Source organism: Euphorbia lathyris, chromosome 7, assembly GCF_963576675.1.
Source record: "Euphorbia lathyris chromosome 7, ddEupLath1.1, whole genome shotgun sequence".
Lineage (NCBI taxonomy): Eukaryota > Viridiplantae > Streptophyta > Magnoliopsida > Malpighiales > Euphorbiaceae > Euphorbia > Euphorbia lathyris.
The window spans coordinates 74893970-74910318 of NC_088916.1; positions in this window are offsets into that span (position 1 = coordinate 74893970).

Below are 16349 nucleotides of genomic sequence, written 5' to 3' on the forward strand. Positions count from 1 at the left end.
GTTCCAACAGAAAAATGTTTTATTTCTTTTCTTTAAAATACATTTTCCCGACATTTCTAACCTTGTTTTTCGAAATTTTTTATACTATTAGACTCGTCTAAATTAGATGGTCATTTTAAGATCTCTGAAGCTCAACTAAAAAAAATTCCGGTGAACGGAATCCGGGTGGGCGTTTTTTGGTGAGAAACAAAGTGTCTAAAAAATTCTCAAAAAATTCCAGAAAATGTGAAACATTATTCTAAGAAACTTTAATTCTTGGGTCGAAGCGGAATTTCTTACGGTAAAGTCTCAACAAATTGTTGAAGCATGTAAAATGGATAAAATTAAGGAAAAAATTTTATTGGAACTAAACCGTAAGAAATTATATTTCGACCCAAGAATTAAAGTTTCTTAGAATAATGTTTTACATTTTCTGGAATTGTTTGAGAATTTTCTGGGCACTTTTTTCTCGCCGGAAAACGCCCACCCGGATTCCGTTCACCGGAATTTTTTTTACTTGAGCTTCAGGGATCTTAAAATGACCGTCTAATTTAGACGAGTCTAATAGTATAAAAAATTTCGAAAAACGATGTTAGAGATGTCGGGAAAATGTATTTTAAAGAAAAGAAATAAAACAATTTTCTCTATCCTCTCTTTCATTTTATTTACCAATTTGCCACCTTTCCCTTTTTAATTATCATCAAAACTACGTAGTTTTGTTATGTCATACAATAAGCTCTTTGTCAAAACTTAAGCCATTGTCACGCTGGATGTCACCCATATATATATATATATATATATATATATATATCATTTTAGCAAAACAAATCAAATCAAATAAATGTTTTATCAAAAAAACTCATAATCAAATAAATCGCTTTAACGAACCAACTCGTAATCAAACAAACGTAAAATATTATATTTCAAATCATCAAGCATTGTCAAAACGTAATACAAAATTCGTATGTGTCAATCCTCGAATTCCACCCGTGTAGTTTCTCATAACATCAACAATATCAATAATCGAGATATCTCATTCATATCTCGTTCCTTGCCTAACGTTAGGACTACCAGCCGTGCACTCTGGCCATACCGCTATTAGGTATGGTCTTACAATTACTATCCCGGGCAATCCTAGATTGACAAAACCATTTTATCTTTCTTTCAAACTATCACAACATAAAATCATATTTGGACTTCAATCCAAATCACAGAAATACTAACAATAATCGATTCAACTTTCTCAATCCCAAAAACAGTTCAGCTTTCTAAATCTAAAAACAATTCGAATAAGATTCTCAAATTCATTTCTTTCGACCAAATTTCTGAAATACTATGATAATAAAATAATTATTCTTCAGATAATCAAAATCAAAAGTATATGAATATTTTTAACAATTTAATAAAACGTATTCAAAACCACTTAAATATTATAATAATAGTTTAAAACTAACTATTAAACCACATACTTTTATGCGACTTATTTTTATCCGTCACCAGAATAGTTATGGATAACACTAAACCGGTATAGTTAATTTCGATCAAATATACCGTTAGGCTCGTTATATTATCACAAGTGGTATGACCAGAGTGCACGACTGGTAGTCCTAACGTTAGGCAAGGAACGAGATATGAATGAGATATCTCGATTATTGATATTGTTGATGTTATGAGAAACTACACGGGTGGAATTCGAGGATTGACACATACGAATTTTGTATTACGTTTTGACAATGCTTGATGATTTGAAATATAATATTTTACGTTTGTTTGATTACGAGTTGGTTCGTTAAAGCGATTTATTTGATTATGAGTTTTTTGATAAAACATTTATTTGATTTGATTTGTTTTGCTAAAATGATTTATATATATATATAAAGATTATAACAAAGTGAATTATACAATTAAAGTATTAGCGTGTCATTCAACATGTCAATGAGTTAAAACGAGTTAATAAGTAAAGAGAACTACCTACAATAGGTAGAACTACGTGGCTTTGATTCCCGGTTTACATATCAAAAGACGTTCGGGATACGTAGGAAGCTTGATAGAAGCTTGATATAATTATCGAGTTCAAGCCAAATAATAAATAAAACTTTAGGTAGTCCAAATGAATTTTTATATATTAGTAAATCGGTTAGCCCTTCAGACTATTAGGCGTTCGTTATCATATATTCCGTTCATACCCGATGCCGTTTTGGGTCGGGTGTGACAGACACTTTATTCACAGCAATTGCTATGTCACGACGTGTAAACGTCAAATACTGAAGACTACCCACAACACTCCTATAAAGAGTCGGATTATCAAACAAGGGTTCATCACCTAACTGTAGCTTCTTGGCTGGATTGGTTGGACTAGCCAATGCCTTCAAAAATTCGCCATATGAGCTTTGTCAAGAATAGTTTTACAATACTTAGATTGGTGCAAAAATAAACCATCCGGCAACACAGACACCCTGATCCCTAAAAAATAATGCACCTTACCTAAATTTTGAATAGCAAAATTATTCTCAAAGAAAACCAACCAATTTCTAAATCAAAGACGGTGAATTTCCCGTGATCAGAAGATCATCAATGTAAATTAGACATAGGCTGGGTTGTTAATCATAGGAATCGAAACATCATTACAGCCTTAAAAGATGTCATCGCCCTTCTTAAAGTGACACTTTTGATAGGAGGCGAATGTTACCAATAGAACTTCAGTGGAAGGTTTTGGCCTGAGATCATAGAATCACCTGATATGGTTTCGGATAAAGGTCGATGAAGGAATGTTTGTGTATCGCTAAATCGTGTGTCAAGAATATAAATAACAACCAACATACGATTATCTAAATGTCCAATGGCCACGTGTTATGGAATTCATATGATGGACGATGCCTGAAGGTCAAAGGACATGCATCTTGAGGAGTTAAGTGTGAATGTAACTTAGGGTCATTCCTGACTTTTTAGAGGCGCGAGGCGAGATGATAAATTTGGGCCCCTGATATATACATTCTACTTTTTTTTTTAAGTTGTAGGCTGGATGGTTTTTTTTATTACGAGAAATAAGGTACAAATTTAGTTATATAGTTATTAGGAGAGCAATTGGCATTTATGCACAAAATAGTGCAATTTTAAGCCTAAGGTTTATCAATTGGTACAGTTTCAAGCTTAATTGACGAAAATGAGATCTTTTATATATGTAATTTCTTGTTCTATCATCGCTCCAACCTCCACAGTTTTGGTCAATCAATATGGTTTGAAGTTGCACATTTTATGTTAATGGAAAAAATTCATTTTTAATTAACTAGGCTTGAAATTGCACCAACTCGTAAACATTATGTTTAAGATTGCAATATTTTCTATATGGAAATTAAATAGTAGTGTAGTAGTAACGAGTATACTAACTAGAATTAATTGTGTGCTAAAATAATAAGTATTTGTGTCATGTAAAGTATATTATTTTTCATATTGAGGTTATGTAAAGTTGACATTTAAGAAAAAAAAATTGAATTGGATAATAATAATAATGATAAGAAAAAAATTAAATAGTTATTTTTTTATTGAATATATAAATTGATAATTTAGATTTAAAGAAATATAGATATTATAGTAATAATTCATGAGAGAAAATAAAAGGAAAAAATATATTTGATAATGATAAAATGAGGTGAGGAGGAAAAAAATATTTGAAAGTAATTAGAAAATGGGAAGAAAGAGGTTCGAACCTCCAACCTCAAGTTAAAATGGAATCATTAGGGAACTCTCATACCAACTAAATCAATAAATTCTAGTGTTATATTCATCTTTGAATTTATATCTACCTTATAAAAATATTTGTTTTGGGCCCTTTACCGTTATGGGCCATGGGCGGACGCCCCTCATTTTGTAGCGCTGGACCGGCCTGAAGAAATGTGATACATGTGAATGTATTCTATTAGGACAATCATCGTTAAGTTAAATAGCAAAATGACATCCTAAAACTTAATAAGAACTATAAAGAGACTATAAATACATAGTTAAGAGACTCCTCTACGTATATTCTAAACCCTAAAACTTTAGAAATCCATGCATCTAGATTCACATAAAATATCACTAACACATAAATTTTTTTTTTTTTAAACTAACACATAATTTTTTTTATTCACATAATAAATCAAAAAATCATCTTCCATAAGATTTTTCTTATCACAACTAAGGACCACTTTCCTCAAATAATTACAAATTATTCACAAAATTAGAATTCTTTCTATATTTTTCCCAAAAAAAAAAAAAGTGCGGTTCACATTCAATTGTTCCTTATTCAAAACGTTTATTTTCTCTTATATATAGCATTTAATTAATTCCAATTATTTCACATATATTGAGCATTTGATTGGATAATAATAATATACACAACTTGACTATTTTCTTTCTCCAAATTGATTTACGTAACCAAATTATGTCCACACACTTCACAAGCCAATAGAAAAAGAGTTTATAGCTAGATTGAAGAAGATATTTATAAGAAATAATGAGTTATCACTCTTGAAAAATATCATTTGCAAAAGAAAGTCCTTATTCAAACTTTGAAACAAAAGTCAAAAGGAAAATTAGTTAAATCATCATTTAAGTTTAGAAAATATCTCAATAAATTTACAAAAGTTCAATTTGAATGTTCTCGGATCAAATTTACAATAGTAACTTATTTTTATGTTTTGTATCAATAAAAGTCACTTTTGAATGTTCTCGGATCAAATTCTCATCGGAAATACTTACTATACGACACTTAATTAATTCAATCAAACCACATAAATACCACATGTATTAGTTTAAGGGTTTTTTTTTTGAAACAAAAGAAGACTTTATTAGCTGAATTCAGCCGGAAGAATGGAAACAAGAAAAGGGGGGTTCTCAAACCACTCCACACGAACAGACTCGGAATTAACTGCTCGCGCAAGGCTATGAGCAGCACAATTCGCTGAACGTTTTACAAAAGAGATAGAAACATTATCTAACTCGCTTATTAAAGCTAAACAATCAGAAATAATATCGGAGAAATAAGATAGAGCATGGTCCGCTGCCCGAATGGCGTGTACCACAGAGATGCAATCCGTCCTAACCTCCACTTTATTGACTCCATTGCCTTTTAGCCAAGATAAGGCTTCTCTTACAGCCATAGCTTCAGCTATGACTGGTTCATGAATACCCTCAATTGACCCATGTGATGCGTACGAACAAACTCCTCTGTAATCCCGAAGTAAAAAGCCAAAAGAACAGTACCCTCTATCAAAGAATACACCTGCATCGGTATTGCACGCCATAGTTCCTATCGCAGGTCAAACCCATGCATCTGAAGAAGTGCTCACCGTTCCGCTGCGATGTTGTCGAAGATCCCATGCGATATGCCATTCATCAATTTCATTTGCGGCATTGTTAACAACTTCTGCTGCACTTAATAGGTTCTGATTCCAGACCTTACCATTTCGATTTTTCCAAAGCCACCAGATCAGGTACATTTCCGCATCAGAATTTATTGCTCCTTTGATAGTATTGTCTAGCCAAACCCTGAAGTCCAAATTGCCTTCCATCCGACCATCACCATAAAAATTCATCCAAACATTCTTGGCTAGAACACACAGATTGAAAGCATGGTTTTCATCTTCAACCTCAGAATTGCAGATTGGACATAGGGGCGATAAGTTGTTGTGTCTGATCTGCAAATTTTGCATAACCGGCACGCAACCAGACAAAATTCTCTAGAGGAGATTCTTAATTTTTGGAGCCACAGATAACTTCCATATATTTTCCCAACAAACTCCATCGATATTGGCTTCATCGTGTTCAACTTCGTCCGTTAGCTTGTATCCAGATTTTACAGAATACTTCCCAGATTTCTCATGGCCCCAGAACCATATGTCATCCATTCGGTTGTTTCTCCTAGGAATGGATAGAATTAGTTTTTGATCCCTGTCATTGAACAAAGTCTGAATGAGCTGATGGTTCCACGAGTTATCCTCCTTGAGTAAGTCACGGACCCGGCCTGTGGGTAGCTCAGAATTTACCTCAGATGTGATCTTTGGGTTTACAGCATCAGGAATCCACGGATCCTCATAAATTCTTGTCAAACATCCATCGTTGATTTTCCGCCTAAGGCCTTTGGTTAGAAGGGATCTGCTTGCGTGAATACTTCTCCAAACAAACGATGGATTATGACCAACAGTCGACAGCAGAAACTCAGTTGTAGGGAAATACCTTGCTTTAAGCATTCTCGCAGCTAATGATTGGGGGTTCTGAATTATTCGCCATGCCTACTTAGCTAGTAGTGCAATATTAAAGTCGTGGATTCGTCTGAAATTTAGCCCACCTTTGCATTTAGGCGCACAAAGTTTACTGTACCTCATCCAGTGAATTCCTTTATCCGTATTGATATCACTCTTCCACCAGAATCGGTTTAAGAGGCGTTCAATATCTTCACAAAGCTGAGTCGGAAGAAGGAAAATACTCATGGTATAGGTGGGTATTGCCTGTAGGACAGCCTTAATTAGTACCTCCTTGCCAGCACGCGAGAGATATTTCTCTTTCCAGTTATTTAACCTGGCTCGGATCCTATCTTTGAGAAAACCAAAGGTTTGGGTTCTGTTCTTACCGACGATGATAGGGGCGCCAAGATAAAACCCCATTTCCTGTACATCAGGGACACCCAAAGTAGAGCAAGTTGTTTGTTTCTCTGTATCTTTTGTATTGGTACTGAAAAATAAGGCCGATTTACTTGTATTAACACATTGGCCCGATGCTTTCTCATATAACTGGAGGCACTGAATAATAGAAGATGTTTCACTACTGTTAGCTCGGAAAAATAAGAAACTATCATCGGCGAAAAACAAGTGGGAGACACTTGGTGCTGATCTTGAAATTTTACAACCGTGAATAATCCCAACCTCAGCTTTAGCCTGTAGTAAAGAAGATAATCCTTCAGCGCATATCAGGAATAAAAATGGGCTAAGAGGGTTGCCTTGTCGAAGGCCCCGGGATGGCAAAATCGGCCCAATTTCCCTACCATCTTGTAAAATTGTATAGCATACAGACTCCACACACATACGTATCCATCCGATCCACTTCACAGAAAAACCCATTTTGTGCATCATATCCCATAGAAACTTCCATTCAACCCTGTCGTAAGCTTTACTCATGTCCAATTTTAATGCTGCAGTTTCATGCTTTCCCTGCCTTTGATTCTTCAAGTGATGTATTATCTCATATGCAGCCACAATATTGTCAGAAATTAATCTGCCCCTGAGGAGAGCACTTTGACATTCAGAGATGATTGAAGGGAGTACCCGTTTAAGTCTGTTGGCTAACATTTTTGATATTATTTTGAATAACACATTGCATAATGCTATTGGTCGGAGATCTGTAACTTTCTCAACATTATTCTTCTTTGGGATGAGGATGATAAGTGTGTTGTTTAGATTGACAGGTAATTGACTTGAATTTAAAGCATTTAGGCACTCCTTTGCAACATCTTTTCCGATAATATGCCAGAATCTTTGAAAGAAGGCTGGATTCATCCCATCGGGCCCCGGGCTCTTGTCGGGATTCATATCAAAGCATGCTAACTTGACGTCTTCTTCGTTAAACGGACGTGACAGAAACAGATTATCCTCAATAGATATCCGAGATTTCACATGGGGAAGAATTTCACTCGATTCGCTGCCAGAGCTTGTAAAAATTGTTGTAAAATAGTTGTTCAGGATATCCTCTAATCCCGAACCCCATCCACACGGAATGTCTTCATCATTTAAAAGAACTTTGAAGGCATTCTGACTCTTCCTGGCAGATGCATAGGCATGGAAGTACTTGGAATTTGAGTCACCCTCTTATAGCTAGTGAAGTTTAGAGCGTTGTTTCCAAAAATCTTCTTGCTGTTGCAGCACTTTTACATAATCAGTTCTCACTTTGTTGAACAATTCCATTCCCATTCTGTCAGTTCGTCTACGGAGGGGCTCCAGTTGCTCTCTAAGATCATTTATCCGTTCTTGTAAATTTCCATCAATTGTTTTGCTCCAGCGTTGTAGTGCATTCGCACATTCTTCCATCTTTTTTGACACTGACCTACCTGCGTTTGCATCCCATACATTTGTAATCACATCACCGCATCCCGTTTCCCTGAGCCATACATTTTCAAACCTGAAACGACGGGTTAAAGGCACTTTCATCCAAATTTTTAGGTGCAGAATTAAGGCCGAATGATCAGAACACGCTGTAGATAAAATTTTTAATTCAGAGTTACCAAACTGCTCTCTCAACTCTGCGTTGACAACAGCTTTGTCAAGTCTTTCCTTAATCCAGCAGCTTGAATCACGCCCAGATTCCCAAGTGAACTGATATCCTTTCATCGGAAGGCTGGTGAGTCCACAATCCTCCAAAGCAGTTTGAAAACCCTCGATTAGCCAGTATGGACGAAGAGCTCCACCATTTTTCTCAGCTAAGCTAGCAATATCATTAAAGTCACCAATACAACACCACATCCCAGTATGTAATGTAGAAAGATTCCTTAACATCTGCCACGATTCCTTCCTTCTACATCGTTCAGGAAAACCATAAAAACCAGTGAGTCTCCATTGAGGAATCTGTGGGATGGTGACGAGGGCGTCGATAAAGTTAGACGATGAACTCTGAATACTCACAGAGATTGAATTATTCCATAGTAGCGCAATTCCTCCACCATGACCTCTGCCATCAACAATATAGTGATTAATGAAACCTAACTTCTTACAAACCTTTATGACTTTATCCTCTTTTATCATTGTTTCCATGAGGAAAACAATAAGAGGCCTATGGGCACGAACCAAGTCCCTAAGGACCGCTACTGTCCGAGAGTTGCCCAACCCTCGGCAGTTCCAACTTAGCAGACTCATAATCCCGGGCGGACCTGGCCACCAGGTCTCGCCTCTCCCCCGTTTTTTGATTGAACGGTACAATTTGGATTTGCTGTAGGACTTTCTGATAATCTTGCCCTTTTTGGATCTATGACAATAGTATCATCTAGAGTATTGCATATTGTCATTGTTATGTCAGAATTGGCTGGGATACCTGAGCTATTGGTGATTTGCTGATTTGTCGAGCCTGATCTAATTCTGCCGCTGTTTCTGGTATTTGCTATATTTTCAACAGATTGTTCAGGACTGGCTTTCATAAATCTAGAGGTGTCTGCTTCGTCAGAAGGATCACGTAGCCACTCCTTACCCCTCTGAATGCCAGTTTTCCTAATGGACACTCGGAGCCAGCTACCGAATTTTCGAACTTCTGAACTCTCGCCACTGTCGAATAAAGCAGGGCAAAACTTGTCTGCATGGCCTATTATTCCGCAGTAGAAACATAATTGGGGGAGACGTTCATACCTTACATTCACCCACAGCCAGTTTCCTCCACTTCTTTTAATCTTCTGTCCAGTCTTTAGAGGTTTCTTGACATCGATGGTCATTTTGATCCGCAGATAACTTCTCCTCATGCCACTGAAATTCTTTGGATCAGATTCCACATACTTCCCGATTTGGTTTCCGATCATTAAACACACCTCTTCAGTCTGAAAACCAATTGGTAGGTCTGAGAGTTGCACCCAAATGATTAGGTCTGTTAATGTGGGTTGAAGGGCTTGTTCTGATGCTTCCAGCTTTTTCACGATTAACAGGTTCTGGTTGAAAGTCCATGGGCCATCATTCAATATTCTTCTCATGTCTAATTCATGGTAGAATTGGAACAAGTACCTGCCCTCCATATCAGTTTCTGTGATTGTAACCCCTTTGACAGGTTGCCAGATCGCTGCTAGAGTGGATTTCATTGAATCAAAATGGGTTGCTTTTACTGCAAGAAATTGTCCCACAATAAAGAATGAGGTCTCAGGCGTGCTCAGTTGGAGGATCTCATCAGGGAGTTCCAAACCTTCTTCAGTATCATTAAGACAGAGCGCCGCATACTCGTCCGCAAGACCTTTATTTTTCTCCATCAGAGCCGGTAGGTTGACAGAGGTTTCGTAGTCTGGTCTGCGAAAGATGCAACACAGACTATAAAGACCAGGCAACGATTATGGGCTGGAAGAGTTATCGAATCTTTATAGGGTTGTAACCGGTGATTGGGGATTGCAAGAATTCTTGTATTGATAGGAAGGTTATCGGGGATGATAAGCGATACCAGAGGAAGAATTTGGGCGAAACATCGGTAATAGAATAGGGTTTTAAGAATTTGGTATATTCAACACCACTGCGATTAGGAATTGAAAAGATTTAATATTGACAGAATTTAGGCAGTGATTGGAAAATTCAGGGAATTGCAGATTAACGTGAAATAGATGAAATAGATGAAAGATTTTAGGGTTTTTGATAAACTCATCTCAAAAGAGAAGACATGAAGCACTCCACAGGGAGAGACTATTAAGAATTGGCGAAGAATGTCACCTATTTTTACTTTGTGCATGTAACAGTGTTTTCTGTCGAGACAAGTACCTGGGGTTTTTTGTTACAGATCGAACCATGTGGTTTGTAAAATTTTCATTTTTTATTGACTTTACCAAATTTGGCCGATAACGACCTCAAAATGAAAATTTTCAAGAAGTAAATAATATTTTAAGCAACTTTAATTCTTCAACTTTTTAGGTTTGAGGTTATTTAGATGTTTTTTTATGAGAGAGAAAGTTAATATTTAGAGAGAGAAAACTCCAAAAATTATGATTTTGAAAAATAAAAAATGTGGTTTTATAGTAAATATGATACTAAACAACTTTAATTCTTGAAAATTTTGATTTTGATGACGTTATCGGCCATATTTTACAAAATCAATAAAAATATGAAAATTTTACAAACCATATGGTTCAATTTGTAACAAAAAAAAATCATAAGTACTGATCTGTAAAAATATAAAATCACATGATATTTATTTAAAATTAATCCTAGATTAATGTCACATGACATTCATTTACTAGTAGTTAGGTTAGCATGTTAAATAAAAGTTGGTATTAAAAGAAAATGAGCCTCGTGTCACAATTTGCATGACCTAGTTAAATTGACTAAGCGGCGTAGTCCATATTTCGGTGAGAATTTCACTTGAAATGTTCAAAGTAACTTTTATTGGTAAAATCCAAAGATAAAATACTTCTATTAATACAAAACGAAGTTTTGTAATATTATATGGAGTCTAGGAACATTATATAAACTTAAGTGATTGTTGGTGTAATTTATCTAATTAATAACCTTGAAGTGATTAACGACGTTCCTTGAGCAATGTATTGGTTGTACTGAGGGAAGAGCGTTCATTAAATAGATATTGATAAAATATTGATAAAAGGAAAATTACTTAACATTTACTAGTGAAGGGACAAGCCCGACTCCAAAGAAAAATAAAACGAAATTATAATTACTGATAAAAAAATCGTCGTTAATTTCTTTCTATTAGATTCTATCACGAGTGGGACATCACAATGGAATATGTAAAGAATTATCCATTACTAGTTCTTATCTAAAAAATATATGTAATTTTAATAAATTTTTATCCATAGACCCCTCTAGTATTTGGTTTTGACAGTAATATTCACATGAATCCCGATAATCAAATTAAATTTGGTCATTCACTGTGAGATATAGACCGATTTATTATAAGTATCAGTAATAATAAACATCTAACACTAACACCAAATAGTCAACTATAAACAATAACATCTATATAAATTCAACCATGTCATTAGCATTCGTTTGATTCTTCTTTTTATTTTTATTTTTTTTACTCCAACCAGTAGATATAGTGTTTGATAGGATTGAGAAAAAGTTGTTGATAATTATTTTGAAAAGAAAATCAGTTAAACTCTATGAGCTAACAACAATAATAAATATTAAACAACGATAACTAAACTAAACAGAAACGAATTAAACACCCCAATAAAAAAAAGAGCCTATCTTAAAAAATTTAGGTTATGCCCTAAATTTTTATCAAACCCTTTATATTAGAGTAAATAATTTATTAGTCTCTGAGTTTATACATATTATACTAGCTAGTCTCTGTGCTTTTAAAACCGCACTATAACGTCTCTAAGTTTTGACAAAACTAACTACTTAGTTCATTCATCCATAATTTTTATATAAAATGCCAAGTTTACCCTTTTATCTCTAGTTAATTTTCTATAATTTTATTTATTATATTTATATAACAATGAGAATTAATATTAGTTATAAAATTATATTATTATTATTATTATTATTTAATGTATTTTTAATTAAAAATAGATAATCAATTTTATGATAATTTATTTTTTATAACAATTTAGTATTTTAATTTAAATATATATTTTATATAATATTATGTGACATTTGTTATACATGTACTGTTGAATTTCTAATTTATTAATCAATAATTGATTAAATGAAAAAAAATGAAATTGTTTAATATTTTTTTTTGTAATCTAGTCAGTAAAATTTAAATTTATGAAATAATTACTAATTAGTTTTAATAGAATACTATTTTAGTAAAAAAATATTTTTTTTAATTTATCTGATTACTCGGTTTGAGTTTTTTCATACATCCTTTATATAGATCCTCTTTCAATTCAAGTTTTCTACGTAGACCCGAACTTGAGATCTCTAGTTTAAGTGACTTGAACTCCATAACCACTAAAACCAACATTAATGAGTTTAGTAAAAAATAGTTAAATTTTATTCTATATTATATTATTATAAATTTGATTACATAATTCTTAATTAAAAAACACTAAATAATAATATAATGTGTTTTTATTAATATTACTTTTTTTTATCTTACATTAATATAATAAAAAATTTATATTAAAATTAATTAAAGAACAACTATATAAATTAATTAACGGTATAAGATAAATTATCATTTATATATAAAATTTATAAATAAATAGATCAAATAATTAGTTTTGTCAAAATTTAAAGACTTTATAGTGCATTTTTTAAGATAGATAGACTAATTAGCGTAATATGCACCAACTCATAGACTAATAAATTATTTACCCTAATATTTAATATCATTATATATTAAGAAAATATAAAGAAAAACTGAAGATTTAGAAAGGTGACAATTTTTAATAGTTTATATATATATATATATATATAAACTCAATGCAGTGAAAAAAGTGAAAAATTGATGATATTACGTTATATTATTCATTTTCAATTTCATCTAATATCTACGTAATAATTTCGGTGTTATGTGCGGATGAACTTTTTATACACCCTTATCGACCCAGACAACAACAAGAATCAATAATAAAAATAAAAGTATAATAAAAAAATAAAAATATAGTAGTAATAAATAAATAAATAAATAAAAAGTAGAAGTTGAATATGGTTTAGTCCTCTTTTAATTACTTAATATTAAAATTAGTAGACGAAAGGGACGTCAGAAAACAATTAATCCCACTGTCCCTGCTCTTAAGACAGCTTAACATATATAATTAACAATTAAAATTAAGTAGTGGATGGATCCACCATATAGTATGATCCACATTTAAATATTAATTATCTTTTTGGAGCCATTATTTCTCAACCCCAATGTTTTTGGAGCCATTTCCAATTTCTCTGGATTCATCTCCATTCATTTCTATAATTAGTTTTTTTTTTTTTATCTCAATTATACTACTAATAATTAAATTACTATATGGATCTTGGGAAACATTATGATTACTTTGTTTATTTTATTTTTCACAAAGTAACCATTATTTTATTTTTTCTTATATTAAATAATAATTTTGTTTTTTTTATTATTAGATTAATTTTCCATCTCATCATTTAATAATAAAAAAACAAAACATCTATAAACTTAATATAAATATATGCTCAATTTTATCTGAAAAAATTTAATATCTCTTGTAAAATATTTTATAAATACCTATTTAACATTTTAAATTTATTTAAAATGACATAATTAATTTTTCAAATCTAATGTTTATAAGAAAATAGAAATTTAAACAAATCGAAACCTCCATCAAGTTTAGTAACTTGCAATATATATATATATATATATATATATATAATTTATTTTCATTATATTTAAAAAAAAAATATTTTCATTATATTGATTCATCTTCAAAAATATTAATTCTTAATCATTTACATTTTCATTTGGATAGAATATTAATTAATCAAAAACTATTATTGAATGAGGTTTTTTTTAAAGAAGAAAATATCTCATACAATATTGAATTCCATAATTAGAGATATTCATAAATAAGGTAGTTTACAAACTATTCGAGCTCAATTCAATTAAAATTAAAATTGATTAAATTTGAGCTCAACATGGCACAAGTCAAGCTCAAAATTAGCCCAAGACATTAATGAACTAAGCCTAAACTTTAATTCTTAAATTCGGTTCGAAAGCTCGTAAACAAGTTTAATTATTTTTCAAATTGTTTTCAAATCAAGGATGTGTTTGGTTCTATCCAACTCAAGCTGGGTCCAAATTTTCGGCAAGTTTGACCTCACTTATTTTCGCACCGATTAACCGAACGACTGGGTGTCTTGAGTCCAAATTTTCGAATTCGGCAATCTTAACCTCACTTATTTTTGCACCGATTAACCGACCGACGCGGTGTCGAGCCGACCCCTCAACACTTGTAGCCACAATAATTAAAAAATATCTCATATAGCACTGTATCCTATAATTAGAGGTGTTCATAAATGAGGTAGCTCATAAACTATTCGAGCTCAATTCGGTTAAAGTTCAATTAAATTTGAGCTCAACATGACACTACTCAAGCTCAAAATTGGCTCAAAACATTAATGAACTAAGTTTAAACTTTAATTCTTAAACTCAGTTCGAAAGCTCGTAAACAAGTTCGATTATTTTTCAAACTGTTTTCAAATCAAGGATGTGTTTGGTTCTCTCGAACTCAATCCGAATCCAAATTTTCGAGTTCGGCAAGCATGACCTCTCGTGCCGATCTAACCGACTCGAGGTCGAACGACGCGTTAACACTTGTAGCCACAATAATTAAAATTGAAGAGGTGAGAAATGGGAAATTGTGATGGAAGAAAAAGACAAAAGAAAGAGGTGGAAAGAGGTGATGACCTTTCCAAGAACCAAAGAACATAATGAGAAGTGGCAACAAAAAGAGGGGCAAGACAGCCTTTAGTTTGGCTCGCCGCAACAGAGGAGGTCACTCCATCAGCCTCCCTCCGCGGCCGCGCCAGCTGCTATCCTGGTTTATATGCACGTGTTTCGCACATGTCATCCCTTTATAGTAGCTTGTTAGGCTTTTGTTTTTTTTTTTTTGAAAGAGGCTTTTGTTTTTTTAGTTACCCTATCTATCCATGATATTTTTATATATTATATTTTTGGAATAACTTATAAATTAAGCCTACCTACCGAACAATGTAATTTTAATACTAAAATTTATTGAATTGTGTGATTTCAAATTTTATTGACGAAAGCTTTTTAATTAACAAAAGATATGTAATTTTAAAATTTAGGTCCGTTTGTTTTATCTCTTATTTGATGTTGTTGTTTATTGTTACGAATTGCTATTTACTGTTACGGTTTACTGTTTATTGTTGGAAAAACTTTTTTTCCAAAAATCAGAGATTTTCTGCTTTTGTAGCAGAAGGCTACTTTTCGGGTGTAAAAAGCAGACATGATGTCATTAACCAAATACTTAATGCTGCTTTTCAGATGTAAAATGCAAACAGGATATCACTAACCAAACACCTAAAACTCTCTTTTTTGAAGTGAAAAGACAAACAGTAGCCTAAAAGGGAGCAACCAAACACCCCCTTAATAAGAGCATCTCCAATAGAGGGTGTCAAAAAAAGTGCCAAGCTTATGTGGCATTTAGTTTGGTAACTTTTAAAGAGTGTCTACTATTGGAGTGATGGTGGTTGCCAAAAAAGTTGCCAATTTTTGACAACCTTGAAGCAAGGTTGCCAAACATTTTTTAATAAAAAATTGAATTACTTGAATACTATTGGTTCACCTTTTTTTTTGATGAATTTCTCTCTCGTTTCATTATTGGTTGACAATATTTATAATTAAATAAATTATATATTAAGTAATGATTTGTGGGGTGATTGTGGCAACTTTTAAAGTTGTTTTATTATTGGAACATTTTTTAATAAAAGTTGCCAAAAGTGATGTGTATTACTAAATTAATAAAATATTATATTTTAATATGATGTATCAATTTTTGGCACTCTTTAAAGTAACCTCTATTGGAGATGCTCTAAGTGATAAGAATGTTGAGTAGCCAAAATATGTAATTGCATATGAAATTAAAATGTTAGGCTTAAGATTGCATTATTTTATACATAGAGATTAAATCTGTTTCCTCTAAAACTAAATTTGTATCTTATCCTTATATATTTTTCACTCACTAACAAAATTGTTATTCAAATTTTAGAGATAAT